The 17,634-nt window shown below is 42.7% G+C and overlaps 1 protein-coding gene across 1 annotated transcript in view; it reads right to left on the reverse strand.

The window, feature by feature from the left end:
- The window catches only part of LOC140936392 (uncharacterized), a 529,859-nt gene that overhangs the window by 430,791 nt on the left and 81,434 nt on the right, over positions 1-17,634 (reverse strand). The window lies entirely within an intron of this gene.

The raw sequence follows: 17,634 nt of genomic DNA on the forward strand, positions 1-17,634 counted from the left end.
TTAATCAAAAACTTTCTCGAGTAGCAACGGTAAGGCGCGTAGCACTGTAATGGAATTTCACATCACAGACATTTCATATTTGATTTCTTCTTCTGCACAATGTACCCATGTCCTGACTTGTTGCTGGAGAGTGTTAGCAAGCAGTGAATAAAGTGTAAAAATTACTCCAAATTTTGTCCGATGAAAGACAGAAGGCTGTGCGGTTGGTTGGTTTATAATTACGATGTTACGTGAAACCTCTTTGAGTCGTTCGCAGATGGGGTGCAAGGGTAGTGGTGATTAAGTGTTGTACAGTTCCTTGTCAACGAATAAGCCTTGCACGACTCTGTTCTGGTCGAAAACTCATTTTTTTCTTCAACGGTCAGACAAAACTGGGTAAAGAATGTATTAATAGTCAAATGTTTTGCCTCACCAGTCAAACAAAATTTTTTGCTATGAGTAAGTGTCTTGACCCATAATTGGACGAAGTTGCATGCCCTATTAAAATTTAAGTTTCAAGCCTTAATCGGCTCTTTGATTTTCTCATCAAAATTTGTTTGTACCTCTCATTTTCGGTGACGTTAAGTTTCCTACAAGTTCATACGTTGCTGTTACCTACCAGCAATATCTTCCGGTTTCAATGCCACCACTCACTTTCACGTTGAAAATCCTGGTACAGTCACAAAACCATGCAGTTGTCGAGTTACTTATTGGAACATTACGCTGCAAAACGGGTTGGAAAGTAATGTTGCGCGTTTTATCACCCACATTCTAACCTGTCTAGGGAAACAAATCAGGTTTTTTGGAAATTGCGTTAATTCTCACTTCTGATTGGATAAAATGACGCAGAAATCACGCCATGCACGGGAGTTACGTTACTTACTGCAACAGAGGTTTGCCCTGGGTTGGTAAGACGCGCCAAACGTAAAGAGTTGGTTGTAAAAATAGTAGAACTACTCACTCCATACTACTTTGATTTCGCAACCTGCAAAACCAAGTTTGTTGCAAGAAAGGCTTGACAAAGGTGTGGTAAAACGCGCAACACCGCTGTTGAACTCAATTTGCAGCAATTATGTAAAACAAGTTGCACATTTTTTGCACACTTATATATAGATCTGATAGGGACACTTATGTATAGATCTGATAGGGACACGTACAATTCTCTTCTCGGAAGCCTTTTAAGCAAACGCACCTGGTCATTTTTCACATTGCTTATGGTTAACTAGCTTACATAAGTTTTTTTTTTAACCCCTATTTATCGTTTGTGGAGTATCAGTAAATATATCTAACTACTATACATATATCTAACTTTATCAAATAACTGAGATAGTACGCGCGATCTGATTGGTCAAAAACCTAGGGTTTATTATACTGGTAATCCCATAGGAAAAGGCATCCGGAACAAGAGCCGTAAACAAAACCGGCTATTGATCTGAAAACAACGATTTTAGAAAGGCTTAAACACAGAACAAGTTACTTACACAGCCCTTCTTAAAATTAAAAAGCGTTGGTTTTCCCATTTTATTACAGAGCGTCACAATTCGCTAATGCCATAGCTTTAAAAGTTATAAAGTACAACGCTGGAAAGCAGTTTACATTTCACGACGATGCCAAATGTCAGAGAAAGACAACAACTGTGTGAATCTCTGGTGTAGAAATTCTCTAGGACAACTTAACCATGAGCCAACCAGCAATAAAACGGATAGTTTTAGCATTCTTGATTTATTCCTAAACGATAGAAATTGTTCCAAAAAGAGATATCTGATCAAGTTATGGTACAAAATCGGCCGCTGCAGATTGTAAACAAGCTGTAAACGGTGATGAAAGATGTCAGAGTTTGGCGCCGGTTTTTTTTCCAACATTTGCACAAATTATTCGGTAATATCGATGCCATAACCTACTTCAAACCACCTGACTTCACAAATCGACAAATATTAAATATTAACGCTAATATGTGGCTACGGTAAAGAAACCTCTCTCCAGATTTATAGCTACCACTGACATATTTCCATCGGTCGCTGTACGTACATAAGTTACATGCGAAAACTTCGCAAATGCAGCCACGTCGTTACCGCAGCATTTCTTGATCATGATAAAGTCCAGAAAACAGATCTTAAACCACTACAGCTTGTAAAAAGTGAATGAAGTCCTCCGTTACAACAGCTGCCAGTGCCGTCTGTAAGCACGCAATTGTTACGGATCGACTCAACAAAATACAGCTGAGTACAGTTTGATGTGCAATTTTTGTAACTACCGACCGTCGTCAATTTCTATTTGTTTTATTTTTCCTTTTTTTGTATTTTATTTGCATGTCTGCGTTTTGGTTCGCACTTCCCGTCACATGATAGTCATGTGACCGGAGAGCGCATAGCGAGCTAGGCGGCCATTTTTTGTTGTTTTTCTGCAAGAGCAAACAGTTCTTCAACGTACACGTACAGTGTATACTTAAAGTAACATCTTTGGTGCAAGTACAGGAAGCAGTATTCAGGGAATAAAATGCTTTAATCAGGGTTCAATTTGTCGAACTCATAGTTGAAGAACTGTTCGCCGAATCGATTGATGTTTGGGTTCTCAGGGAGAACACAGCTTCGACGAGTTTGAGTTTCATAGATCGGATTTGGAACTTGCTTTCAAGGAAAGCACGGCATCAAGTAAGGATTTTTCTGTTTTTTGTCGCATTTGCATTTGGAATTTGTTCTCAGGGAGAACATTTATTTGACAAGAATTTGTTGTGATTTGTCGCATTTGGAACTTTGTCGCGTTCATTGGAATTGTGTCCACATCTACGGATTATTCAAGCTTACGTCTAGTTCAATTCTTCGCGGAGAACGATTTTCTAATAGGGATTGGTTCTTATTTACGTGTGGATTTGTTGCTCCTTCAGTTGTTTGGGAGCGTTTTTGATTAAGAAACGAGAGAACGACTTAAAATGCTATCCAAGAAGGTCAAGGAAGAGTACGAAAAGCGGCTAAACTGGCTCAAGTTTAGCTTCATTAGCAATGGCGAAGAAAAAGGAAAAACTTGCCCTAGCCCAACTGAAGACCAAGCAAGTGCTGCAGGAACAACAGTTACAGCGCAAATTAAGTGAGCTTCAATTTGAGAAGGACATGTTGGAGGCTTAGATGGAGGAAGAGCGGGCTAAAGCTAGTCTTAATGTGTATGATGAGTTTGAGAACCAATGCAGGAAGAGTCAGTATAGGGAGCGTTTAGCAGAGTTTATACCTGAGGAAACCTTACATCCACATGGGACTCAGGCACAGAATGTGGCTCAGTCTCAGCTAATTGAGCCACACGAACAACTAGTATAAGAGCTTGCACCTCTGGAGCAGGTACCTGCATTAAGAGACAATGAGAGAATCATGAATTCAGCTGCTAAGACATTTCAATCAGCAAGCGTTACAGAGCCCAACCCAGTGTTCTCAGGAACCGAGCATACAGTTTATGTTGATGAAGATGGAACAGGTAAACGTACAGAGCAACCGAATAACGCAGAGGACACTGAAGCATTGGGAAATCCACCTGTAAATCCATCAGTGCTAAATTTATTACAACAAGTACACAACACCAAAGAGTACTCACAATGGCCAACTCGGGTACCCTGGTCCCAGACCCCTGGAGCAGTCCCAGCAGAATGTTATATGCGAGAACCGGTATCGGTGACACCAGATAGCAGAGCAGAGATGGTACAAGCACTGCGTCAAGTTGTTTCTGCCCCAAGCATTGAGTACATGAGATTCGATGGAGACCCCATAAAGTACGTCTCGTTCATGCACAATTTTGAAACCTGCTTAGAGAAAGATAACCCCGACAACTCCAGGAGATTACAGCTATTAATCCAACACTGTTATGGCAAGGCAAGGGGTGCCATTGAAAGTTGTGTGAATCTACCGGTAGACGAGGGATATTATATAGCTAATAGTACCTTACGCAAAAACTTTGGACGGCCTCACATCATAGCCAAAGCACATGTCAAGAAGTTGGAAGACCTACCTCCCTTGAAACAGGCGGATGGAGCAAGTTTACTTGAATTTGACCGCCATTTAGATGTTGCTAATAGAACACTGTCAGGCATGGGGCCTGAATACGTCAGTGATTTGAATCACACGAATACGTTAAGGGAACTGAACAGGAAGTTGCCACTGTTTATGAGGGTCAAGTGGACAGAATGTGCAGGAAGGATTATTTCATTTGGAGCGAAACCTAAGTTTGCAGACTTCCTTAAACACTTAAAGGACAGAGCTGCGCTTGTTAATAATTAGCCTGCGTAGCTGGCGGTATTGTGTAGTAGTCGAGTGAGATTTTGCGGCGGAGCCGTTGTAATATATTCGAGTGAGATTTGACGGCGGAGCCGCCACAAGCGGCGAAGCCGCGAGAAATACCGCCTGCCAGAGAACCATGATTTTTCGAATGCCGCCCACTTTTGTCACCTTAGCTGATCCCAATTAAAGCAGCAATTTGAAACTTCCGATTATTTTCACGCGAGACAGTTTAGAAATAAGCGTTGACAGGCTAAACACGACTCCTAAGCTCGTGACAATGTGAAACGTGACCTTGTGAGTTTGGTTGAACCGAGGTTTTTTTTATTTTCTCAGCTCTCGCGCGAAGGTTACTAGCATTACACAGTGCATGTATCATTCTAAACTTTGACTGAGTAAATCTTTTTTTTGCCACACTAGGCTTAACATTAAAAGGTCATGAAGCTGGTTTGTTACATGCATACTGAGTAACCATTTCCTGTGGTTTATTCTTCTGTAGGTGTTCCTGATAGGATTTGATCTCAGATGCAGTTGTAAAGTGTTCTAATTTTCTTTGACCTTTGTTTCTTACGGCTAAATAAAGACAATTCCAGCGCTGTGAAGTTTAAAGACGCCATTTCGGCTATTTGGTCATCAATTATGCTGTTTTAAAGGGGAAACCACAATCACTTACGTTTTCCAGTTTGCCATCTGCTCCCTTAATTGGGAAATATATGCGAAGGATCATCTTACATGATTGACATATCTATGGCCCTCGACCAATCCGTTTCCCCGCACACTGGTGTGCGGACTATTCAAAATACGGGGGTTTTCTGGCAGGCGGTATTTCAACCGCCTCGTCCCTACTCCCCTTTTTTGGAACACTGCTCCGACGCCAAAACTTTAATCTCGCACCCACACAATACCGCCAGCTACGCAGGCTAGTTAATAATGAGTTTGGAGAGGATCTTACCGCTGCTCCTTCGAGGGAAAGGGAGAATGTGGATCGGAGAGACCAACGAGGTCGAAATCCTCGAAGACTCAAGTTACTATTTGGAGGTGTCCGTGGTCGACAGGGAAATGGGGGGCAGAACAAGACAATGCCTGCTTGCACCGTTTGTCGTGGTCAGCATGGATTGTGGAGGTATGATAAGTTTAAGAAGCAATTCAATCAAGACAGATGGAAAGTAGTACATGAACAAGCCTTTGTATCAAGTGTCTCCAGAGCGGTCATTTTACAAGAAACTGCCCCAAAACTCAGTTCAAATGTCAAGTGGATGGATGTAAGAAGGAACACAACACACTGCTACACCCACCTCCAGCAGATTCAACCCCACCAAGAGTTAATCCAAGCCAGCTTAATCAGGAAGGAACAAGGATGGACACCAACAGTGAAACCAGTGGAGTAACTGGCGAAGGTTCTGCCGTAACTGCTGCAACTGGGGCCGGCGAGCGAGTCTGTCTTAGTGTTGTTCCAGTCAAGGTCCTAGCTAAAGGCAGCAATTTGATACCTGTTGAAACATATGCGTTGTTGGACAGTGGCTCCGAAGTGACTCTTTGCCATGAAAAGCTGAAGGAGACATTGGGTGCAAGTGGCACGAGGCTGGACTTCACTTTAGCAGGGATGACGGGCTCAACCAGAGTGGAAAGTCAACAAGTAGATCTTGTGGTGATGTCAATGGATGAATCAGTGACGGTGGAGCTTTCAAGCGTCAGGACAGTCAAGAATATGCCTATAACTGAGAGCTGCATAGCCAAGAAGGAAGACCTTGAAAATTGGCCGCATTTGCGTGATATTGAGTTATGACAGTTGGACATCACAAGTGTCATGTTAATTGTTGGTCTTAAAGACAACCCAAGCTTGTTCTTGCCGTTGGAATGCCGAGCTGGTGGCAAAGGAGAACCAGTAGCAATTAGGTACAGCCTGGGATGGACGGTGATAGGTCCTGTTGGTGGAGAAAGCTGTACCGCTGAACGATCAGTCAACTACCTAATATGGAAGATAGCTCTGTTGTGTGCGCAGGTGGTTTAGATTTTGAAGATTATGTTCTTTGCAAAGACCAGAAGAGTGTTGTGTTGTCTAAAGGGTTAAACAGTGAAGATGCTTATGAAGAAAATGTTGCAGACATGAACTGTGTCCTCGAACTAGAATGTAATGCCAATGAACCCAAGCATCGTTTACAGATAGATGAAATTGATCGTCAAGCTAGGGACGATGAGCTGAGTCAACAGTTGGAGCGACTGTGGAGAACAGATTTTGAAAACTGCGAAGTCGAGACGCGAGTTTGTGCGTCGTTGGAAGACAAAAGGGCCCTAGAAATAATAAAGACAACTCTTAAGATGGTGATGGACACTTTCAGGTTGCCCTGCCTTGGCGACATGAGCCACCATTTTTACCTAACAACAGGGTGGTTGCAGAGCAAAGAGGTTTGCTTCTAAAGAAACGACTCCTGAAAGACGAAGCCTCGTTGGAGAAATACGAAACAACAATGGCTGATTACATTGAGAATGGCCACGATGAAAGGGTCCCCAATGAAGAGTTAGAAGTAAAGGACAGACCGGTGTGGTACCTACCTCATCATCCCGTAACTCACCCTTTAAAGCCCGGCAAAGTGAGAGTCGTTTATGATTGTGCTGCCAAGTACGGAGGGACGTCATTGAATCAACAACTTTTACAAGGACCTGATCAAACAAATCAATTGGTGGGTGTCCTTAGTCGGTTTAGACAACAGCCCGTTGGAGTGGTAGCTGACATTGAAGCGATGTTTCATCAGGTGTTGGTGGAACCTAAGGACTGTGATGCACTTAGATTTTTGCCAAAGTAGGTTGAGTTTGATCGTCCGGGTGAACGTAGTCCTGAATAGGACTGTTGTTGTTGACAGTGACTGACGTTTCGACAATCTGTGCGGTAGTCATCTTCAGAGTCAAAGTGAGTTGTATCACGTCAGTTGATGGTATTATACTCTGGTTATTGATGTGATTGGTCAATTACGCCGTGATGTTATTGGTCGTCTGTCAGTTAAGCCGTGATGTTATTGGCTATGAAGACTCGTAATCAGTAATTGGTGCGTTTCGATCCGTCTATTGTCACAGTTAAACAGTCGTAGTTAGTTTTGCTTCATCTCGTCAATAAGTCGTTTGTACGGCGCTGGTAACTGTTGGCTACGATTCAGTGGCGTTTGTTCTAAGTTAGTAAACCAGCTTTCTAAAGTAAGACGTTGATAGTGGTCTGTAGAATATGTTATACATGTCGCAGAGTCCCAGTCAATTTGATCAGATTCTGCGACTGCCAGGCTTCATTGGTGAAACCGGCAGAAACCTAAGCACGCGACTGACCGAACACAAACGAGCTACGAAGAATGGTGACGTCAACAATCAGATCGCTGAGCACCATTTAAAGACGAAACGTCAAATTGACTGGGACTCTGCGACATGTATAACATATTCTACGGCTACTACTCACTTTGACTGTGAAGATGACTACCGCACAGGTTGTCGAAACGTCAGTCACTGTCAACAACAACAGTCCTATTCAGGACTACGTTCACCCAGACGATCAAACTCAACCTACTTTTGAAATGACTCCTGGGTTCAAACCTTTCACAGTTAGATTTTTGTGGTGGCCCAATGGAGACTTGTCTCGAGAATTGGAAGAATATAGAATGGTGAAGCACCTATTTGGAGCCACATCTTCCCCGAGAATTGCTAATTTCTGTTTCAAAAAAAAAACCGCCGAGTTACATGGAGAAGGGTTCGAGGAACAGACAGTGGAAACGGTGAAGCGTAACATGTATGTGGACGACATGATGAAGTCAACAAACACTACCGAGAAGGCAGTTGTGCTGATGAGTCAACTCCAGGAGCTACTAACAAGAGGTGGTTCCCATTTGACAAAGTGGTATAGCAATGACAGAGATGTGCTAGCAGCGATTCCAGAATCTGGAAGGGCTAAGTCATTTGCAAACTTGGACTTAGAGAAATTGCCGACCGAATCTGCTCTAGGTCTCAAATGGAACACAGAGGAAGACAAATTTGTCTGGGAGGTCTTGGAGAAGTTCCTTCAAGTTGCTAATCAGCGGCCAATGACAAGCAGAGGAATAGTGTCAGCCGTTTATTCTCTCTTTGATCCCTTCGGTTTTATTGCACCATTCATCATGAAAGCCAAACTGTTGCTGCAAGCCCTTAGTAGAAAGAACATTGGTTGGGATGATCTCATTGGGGAGGCTGAGAAAATCCAGTGGAGGCGATGGCTGGATGATCTTCCCAAATTACAGGAAGTGCAAGTAGATCGTTGTTTCAGACCCAGAGAGTCTGGCGAAGTAAGAGAAGTACAGTAGCAGTTGGTGACCGCAGCCAGTACCACCATACTTACACGCCCAGTTACCAAGTTATGTTTTCTTGAGATGGATGGAGTGGCCAATAGAGTAGGACCAGTTTAAGTGACTTTGCAGCAGAGCAAGGAGATGATTTAATGAACGTTGATATCAACATTGGCTTCGATAAGTCATGAACAGTGATTTTCATTATTCCTTTATAACGTTGTGTTTAGTGGTAGTCGGTAGCTCATGTTTGTAAATGAGATTGCTGTCAGTGCATTCTCATTTAGGGGCCGGTGTAACTACCGACCGTCGTCAGTTTCTATTTGTTTTATTTTCCTTTTTTTGGTATTTTATCTGCATGTCTGCGTTTTGGTTCGCACCTCCGGTCACATGATAGTCATGTAAGCGGAGAGCACATGGTGAGCTAGGCGGCCATTTTTTGTTGTTTTTCTGCAAGAGCAAACAGTTCTTCAACGTACACGTACAGTGTATACTTAAAGTAACATCTTTGGTGCAAGTACAGGAAGCAGTATTCAGGGAATAAAATGCTTTAATCAGGGTTCAATTTGTGGAACTCACAATTTTCTACTTCTGTAGTAAACAAACTATGAATGTATTCTTTCATTGTACCCTCGCATGAATATGTGTTGATTTTTCCTGTAAAACAGCCTTCATAAATTATCAGGTAATGAGTGCAAAAACTCGCGTTGTGAAGTGCTGGTGCTTGTTGTTTGACTGAACTAAGTTTTGAGAAAGTTTGGCGCTATTAAATCGTGAGTCATGATTGGCTTATGATAACTTTAAAGAGAAGACATGACTTGATCACCGTACTAAAATCACATTTTTTACCTAAAAGACTCCGTTCTACTAAAAGTTATTTTATAAAAGCAATAAACCACACTTTCTATGGGTTTATCGGCGTGATAACCCACGCAGGATGTGATTTACAAGCTTTTCTCGTGTTCTCCCAACATCCCGCGTGGGTTATCACACCGGTAAACCCATAGAAAGTGTGGTCTATCGCTTAAATATATCTAACTAGACAAGGGTAAAAGTTAAGCATCTCTTTTAAATGCTGTTAATTACTGAAACCCTAGAAATTACACGAATAAGCTTCATCCTATGCTAATCCAGAAATTAATACTTAACTGATTAACAAAAAAACAAACACAGAAACAAAAAGAGAAAGTTATAAATCAAATTCGATCACAGTAATAGGCTTGGTGGCGGGTCTAAAATACAGGTTATTTTCCACAGTTCAGAGTACAGGTCACCAAGATACAGATAAACGAATAGCATTAAAAGTGTTACCTAGCCCTATTACATCAAAGGGAATCGGTGTGGTTTGGTAATTAATCGATGGAGTAATGACCTGTGGAATGTGACCTGTACTTTAGACCCGGCCTTGAGAAGCTTATTAGCCCATAAAATTAATTGTTTTATGAAGGCTGGTTGTCATTCACGAAACTCCTTGGCTGCGTTCAGTTTACAGTTTATGTTCATAGGTCAATCTTTCCTTCTCAAAGGGATTCTGCCTATATAGTAAATTAGGCCGATTTTGGTGTTTAGAATATGTTTCCTTTGCAAAATCGGACCGACAAACCGATCCTTGTAAACTACCTTTTAGATCATACATCATAATAACTGATACTCAGTAACCTTCAGTGTAAGTTATACTTTTTGATTCTTTTTGCGGAAAGACCCAGGAAGGTTGATAGCGGGCCTCCCACGCGCGCTTCGGGCGCCTGGGACAGAGCCCCATACTCATAGAATATGGTGAAGCTCTTTTAGTTTGGTTGTCACGTGATTGACCGAGCGTACGTACGTACATACGTACGCGTCTACAGATTGTACGGGTAGGGTAGACTATCAAAAGGAAGGGAGGGGTGTCTCAGGCGTGTCTTGGTAAATCCACATCTTTTACATTGGATCTGTCAAAACAGGATAGCCACTGACCAGTATCACATGAACATATCGCAGGCTCATGAGTCAACTCATCAAGGCGACGTGATTTATTTGGAGGCTGTCCGCTGACCATTTAATTGTTTTACTAGATCGCGATCAATTGTTCAATCTCATACTTTCTAGCTAATTTGAGAGCACATATTGGACATCAATGTTGTGATCAATTGACAGCTGTCAAAACAGGGTATCCGCTCACCAGTATCACTTGACCGTATGGCGGGCTCAGGTGTCGACCCATCGAGGTGAAGTAAGTTTTTTCAGGTTATCCGCTGACAAGTTACTAGTTTTCAAATGATTGCAGGCTCAAGTTTATTATTTTTTTAATTCATATGAAATATGTCGTGTATTTGCCGCACAATTAAAATTTTGATTTCAAACTGACCTCGGACGCGAAATTTCAGCCAGCTATTACAGGCAGGAAAGACATAATCAGGCAGCAATTGTCGTAAGGGACCAGTCATAATTTAAGTTGGAGGGGGGGGGGTGGAAGAGAAATTATTTTTAATCCCAAATTATTTCCAGACCCCTACTCAATAGCACCCATGTTTTTTAGGTACCCCCCTTCAATCATGTTAAAAGATTTAAGGGCCCCCCTTTCTTACATAATACCCAAATGGTAATAACAAAAAACCTTTTTTTTTACTTTACCGTTCTCACTCACTGTCACTTCCGAATGTGCCAACTACACTACTACTGAGAGTGATTCGCCATCTTGCTGGTCAGCATAGGACAAGCCCAGAGGAGGATCGAATAGTATCCCATGATGCATTTTTCCAGAAGCATCACGCAATATCACAGTCATGGCAGATTCCATCTTGAAATAAGGTCGTTTTCTCGTCGGCTTTTTTCTCACTCGATTTCCAGTAAAAGTAAAAAAATTACATTGTTTCGTTATTTGACATGATTTCTCCGATTTGCAATGGCTTAAGAGCGAAGTTTCCACTTAGAAACATTTATTTTAACGGGTTCAATTAGTCTTCCCATCACAAAGTGTTCAGTGACCCACACCCAGGTCATGAATATTCAAGATTTTTTGGAATATATGTTGAAATCTTCCAAATGAGGACCTCACGCCAGCAAAATGAAGTCCTGAATATTGTACAGGCCAAGAAGTACCCAGAAGTACCCACATTTTGAAGACTTTTTTGTCGACCAAAGATGGCTGAAAGTTCGAATCTTTTATCACATTTCAACGCCATGTGTCATAATATATGTGTAAAGCCTGATGAAGGCTACAATCTGTTGGGCGCTTTTGAGAGGGCTTTATGCCGAAGCAATCACTTTGTATTTTCAAAGAGGTTATTTTTAAAAGGAATTTGACTATAATTATTTCAATTCGAAGAAGGAGCGGTGTATAACGGAGTGTTTCCGTGTGAAAAGAACCCAAAGAAAGGTACCACGCAGCATGCAAGCCGGCACAACGTAAACTGAAGCCTGCTTAGAATTTGAAAAAGAAACATCAGAAACTTTATTTATTCAAAAGAACAGATCAGTATTCTGGCCAGGAAATTTCCTTGAAGATTGCCTCAGTCAATACCGGGTAGACTGTGCTTCAGCGAATTGTTTGTCGCATCGATAGGTTAAATTTTAATTGTAACTGCCATTGTAAACTTCAGCTCCTTTGAGCGCGATGCTGTAATAAATTCTCCTTTGATAATTAGCTTCACAGCGTAGCGGATGTTTTGTTGAAACCACTCTATAGATCAGTCATAGTTTTGGTTCTCCTCTGGCCTGGGTTCTCCTAGTGAACCTAGCGAAGCTTATCAATTGCGAGTCTTATAATTTGTGTTTACAGTGCGACCGAGCGCGGCACAAGTAGTTCTCGACAGATCAGTGAAATACATGTAAAACCCTTCTCAGTCAAAGCAACGCTGAAATTCTCCTTTAAAGCACAGTGAATATAAGCCAACTCGATAATCTCAAAAGCAGAAGCTGCTGAACCGAAACATGTTTGGAAACCATCCACATCGAGCACTGCGATCGATAATCACTTCGCGCGTGCTGAAGATTACTGATCATGATGTGTCACGTACGCAGTGATAATATAACATGAATCGAGGTGCATCATGGGATACTATTCGATCGTCGTCTGGGACAAGCCTTAGAAGAAATAAAGGGAACACTTTTTCACATGCTGGACAATGTCAATACCGTACTTCTTGCCTTACGTAGAAGATATAACCAAAATACTTACACTAAGGCTGAAGAAGTGAGAAGGAAGAGAAGAATGAAAGAACAAAAAAGAAAGAACAAGACCAAGAAGCGGAAAGTATTGTCAAGGCAGGCTAAAGAAGTGTGTAAACTTTTGACTGGTGTTACATGAAGTAGCTTTTGGAGTCTTCCCAGGCGTCCTTGTGTGATTAAAGTAGAGAATGCATGGCTTCGTTTCATTCAAGTTGTCTCAGTCAATTCCTCAGTTAAAGGCCGAATATCATGGTGTCAGAAGTTAAAATCGTTACAAGAATTCTAAAGCAGTAGAAGAAGAAGGGGAACGTTTCAGAGAATCCGTCGTTGCTGTTGTGATATTATTTTCTCGTTCGCGAGTCGTGCACGTGGTGAGACGTCGCCATATTGTTTAGCTGAAAGAAACTAAAAAGCACCAGAAGTGTAAGTATTCGTTTTTTTCAACATGCCATTTTATCAAATACCACCGCCAGCGCCCATGAACGTAAAGGATGATGTATCAACAAATTGGAAACTGTTTAAAGAAGCTTGGTGTTATTATGTCACTGCCACTGAACTTAACAAGAAACCTAAAGAAGTATTGGCTGGGGCCTTATGCAGTGTTATGGGAATGGACTGTGTGAAAGTAATGAATAGCCTTACTACTCTAACTGCATCTGACAAGAAAGACCCAAAGAAGATTCTCTCTGCCTTAAGCGACCATTTTATGCCTCAAAAACATTTGTTGTTTGAAAGAGTAAAATTTGGTTTTGCCAATCAAGCTGAAAATGAAAGCATTTGATCAGTATGTAGTGAGATTGCGCCAGCTTGCTGAGTCACGTGAATTTGAGAATCTTTGTGAGAGCTTAATTCGTGACAGATCGGTCATTGGCACTCGAGACTCTTCCACCCGTGACCGCCTACTTCGAGAACGAACTGTACCGGGGGTTAGCCAGGTGTATTGAAGCTCTTCGAGCTAGCGAGTTATCCAGGATTCATAAAGAGCAGTTTAAAGACACTGTTGATCCTCCAAACACTGTTCATGCTGCAGAAAAGCATCATTCAGCAAATGAGAAAAGGAAAGGACATAGTGGTAGTAGCAATGGAAACTTGAGAGGTCGTAACAAGTCTGGAAAAGAAAAACCATCAGGTCTATGCAAGTTTTGTGGCACCGAACATCCATATGATAGAGTCCAATGTCCTGCGTCTGGTAAAACCTGTCACAAATGTGGTAAACAAGGCCACTTTGCCTTTAAGTGTCATGTAAAGAGGCAGTCCCCAAGTAAAGCAGACAAGAAAGTTCATGAAACAAGTGGAGCGCATCAGAGATTTGCAGAGGATAGTGATGAATCAGACGATTCTGTTTTTATTGTAGAGCGCGTTGGAGTTGTCAGTAGCAATGAAACCAGATCTTCCTTTATGGTACCCTTCACCTTTCACACAGAGTACAGCCCTACAGTTACAACTCAGCTGGATGCTGGAGCGACTTGCAGTGCAATGTCCTATTGTTGATAGGAGACAATTCTGTCGTTGTATCATATGGGTCAGCGGTGTTCCGCGTGGGCCGTATTGTATGTGTAGAACGAAGATGGCTGCATGTGCTCTGAGAATAAAGTGTTGTGTTCTCGAAAGCTGTTGTTCCTTTGATGGAAGCTTCCCCAGCCGGTCAACGTGGTGTCAGAAGTAGACGAACACGCGCCTAAAGTCAGGAGGTTTCGTCCATAGTACGGTCAGTTAATGTTTGAGAACGAACTGTGGGAGTTGTACGAATCGTTCCCGCCATTTTCGGATGTTATCAGGCTGGTGCCCGTATAAATTGTTTGTGTTTGCTGTTATCATGGCCACCACTCCAGTGGGTTTTCCTGTCCCTCAAATGCAAGAGGGACTAGATGAGCGAGAAGCTCTAGACTGTTTCATATTGGATTATATTGATTATTGGACGGTGATGGGATGGTTCGAGCGGAAAGACGGATGTAAATATGACGATCAAAGCGAGGATGGAAAAAAACAATGGAAGAAACAAAACCTTTGCATGTCAACACTTCGAGCAACTCTGCCTTCGAAGATGAAGAGATTGATTAATCCAAACAACAAAACGCTGGGACTATCCGAAGAAGATAAGAGTGACCCGGTGAAAGTTATTAAAGCCCTCATTAAGCGCTTTGGAGGCAGTTTCAGTGTTCAAGCTGAGCGAACGAAAATGGGACGCATGTTTCAGTCCGAAGGAGAATCCATTAGTGCGTGGGAATGTCGAGTGGTGGAGCGAGCTAGATATTGTGAATATGGGAATTTTGAAGATCAAGCATGCCGCGACCGTTTTATTGCTGGCTTGGTGGACGAAACTTTACAAGGAAAGTTGAATACTAATGGTCATCGTGACAAGGATGGTAACATTGTGGAGTTCCGTACTGTAGTTGAAATAGCAAAGAATTATGAATCCTCCACTGACGCTCGAAGGCTTATGAGGCAAGTCCGTGGAGATCAAGAGCAGGTGAATTGGACCGAAAAAGCCTCCCAGTCAAAGCAAAACAGCACTCGTTCGCAAAGCCAAAGCAATGGAAAAGAGTCGTCTAGAAAACAGTCTGAGTGTAACTACTGTGGGGCGACACCGAGTCACCCAAAGGAAAAGTGTCGTGCATTTCTCCTTAAGTATAAGTGCAGAAAATGTGGCAAAGAAGGGCATATAGCTCGGAAATGTTTGAGCAAACCTCAGAATGTGAATGCATTGGATGATTCAGTTTCTGATGATGGGCAAGAAACATATCATTTGTTTACTCTGGACACTCACTCTGTGAGATCAGTATCTGTACAGAAGGGGAAAAAGTTTTTTGCGGAAATCAAATTATCCGCAGCAAACAAATTTTTTACTTGGAAAACTTTGCAATTAGATACTGCGTCAACCACCAACACCCTTGCAGTGGAGGATCTCCGGAGCATGTGTCCAGCAGGCGTTGATATCCATGGCCTAATCAAACCCTCCTCTTCCACCCTGCGTACCTATGGAGGAGGTGTAATAAAGCCAGTGGGGCAAATAGACTTGGTCTGTGAAACTCAAGGAAAGTTTCACACTCTTCAGTTTCAGCTGTTAAATAAGGACGTCATGGGATCACAGCCACCTCTTCTAAGTGGATCTGATTGTGTCAGATTAGGCCTGGTTGAGATAAGAGGAAACACCTGCTCCTTGGATCGTAACAACCAAAAAGGGGGTGCCTCAGAAGTGTGCCAGCTTAACTCGGGACCTCTGCGAGGAAGAGTGGAGGAAAGTGGAACTTCTGATCAGGAAGTCAGGCCCGCCTCACTGAATGGTATTGCAACAGAAGAGATAAATGTGACTGAGGAAACCACCAGCACCTCTCCAGTACAAGGTACGTGTGAGGATATTAGTGTAGTTCATCGTGCTGTCATCAGTGAAGAAAACGTTCGTCCAAAGAGGAGCATGGCTAGTGAGGTGGGTGTGTCCCATGTGCCTGTCCCCTGGGGAAAACTGACTAAAGCCATTGTCATGGATGCCTTTAAGGATGTCCATACAGGGTTAGGAACTTTGGGGCCGCCCCTGCAAATCAGCATGAACCCTAATGTGACTCCAATCCAAGCTCATCCACATCGGTGCCCTGTAGCAAAGGAAGCAAAAGCATCTGACGCAATACGTGACCTTGAAAAACAGGGTATCCTGAAAAAGGTTACTGAGCCGACTGCATGGATCTCCAACAGCGTCTATAGAGAGAAACCCGACGGAAGCATACGTGTGTGTATTGATCCTAGCCAAACGATCAATAAAGCCATTGAAGTCCCAAAGTACCCAATTCCTACAGTTGATGAGTTACTGCCTAAGTTGAACAATGCCAAAATCTTTTCCTGTGTGGACGTGTACAAGGGGTTCACGAACATTGAGTTAGATGACAGTTCCTCATTCCTAACGACCATGCATACTCCAATTGGTCGTTACCGTTGGTTGCGTATGCCGTTCGGGGTCAGTTTAGGACCAGGGGAATACCAGCGTAGACAACATGAAGCACTGGAAGGATTGACTGGTGTTGTGAACAAGGCTGATGACATTTTGGTCTTTGGGAGTGGAGATAGTATGGAGGAGGCTGAGAAGGATCACAGTATTAACTTGTGGAACTTAATGTTGCGGTGCCGTGAAGTGAATCTTAAGTTAAACCCCAGGAAATTTCAGTTCAAAGTGAAACAAGTTACTTGGATGGGCCATCTCCTTAGCAGTAATGGCATCACCCCACATCCAGATCGAGTCCAGGCTATTAAGGACATGACCCCACCACAAGATGTGAAAGGGGTTCAGCGGTTCCTGGGCATGTGCAATTATTTGTCACGCTTCACCCCAAACCTTGCAGAAATTGTGAAGCCGCTCACTGAGCTGACACATGTGAATGCAGTGTGGTCCTGGTCCTCCCAGCATGACAAAGCTTTTAAGACAGCCAAAAGCTTAATTGCAAATGCCACGACGTTGAAGTTCTTTGATGTGAACAAGCCATGTGTATTACAAGTGGACGCCAGTGACACAGGCCTTGGAGGTGCCCTGCTGCAAGATGGGCAACCTGTGGCTTTTACAAGTTCAACGCTGTCAGCAACTGAAGTCAACTATGCACCTATTGAAAAGGAATGTCTGGCCATCAAGGTAGCCTGTACAAAGTTCTACCAGTATCTTTATGGTAAACAAGATGTTATAGTACATTCTGATCACCAGCCGTTAGAAACGATTTTCAAAAAACCCCTGAGTAGAGCTCCAAGACGTCTTCAACGGATGATGCTTCAGCTACAGCCGTTCAAGTTCACAGTAGTTTACAAGAAAGGCAAGTACATGTACTTGGCCGATACACTGTCGAGAGCCGCCTTGAACCTCCCTACACCCTCAGACCCACAAGAAGAGGTGTTCCAGTGCAATTGAGAGGATGCACTAGAGATGTTCCGGGTAGAACTAGAGACCATGGAACTAGACTCCCCTGACATGTATC

The sequence above is a fragment of the Porites lutea genome, chromosome 1 (genome assembly GCF_958299795.1).
Source record: "Porites lutea chromosome 1, jaPorLute2.1, whole genome shotgun sequence".
NCBI lineage: Eukaryota > Metazoa > Cnidaria > Anthozoa > Scleractinia > Poritidae > Porites > Porites lutea.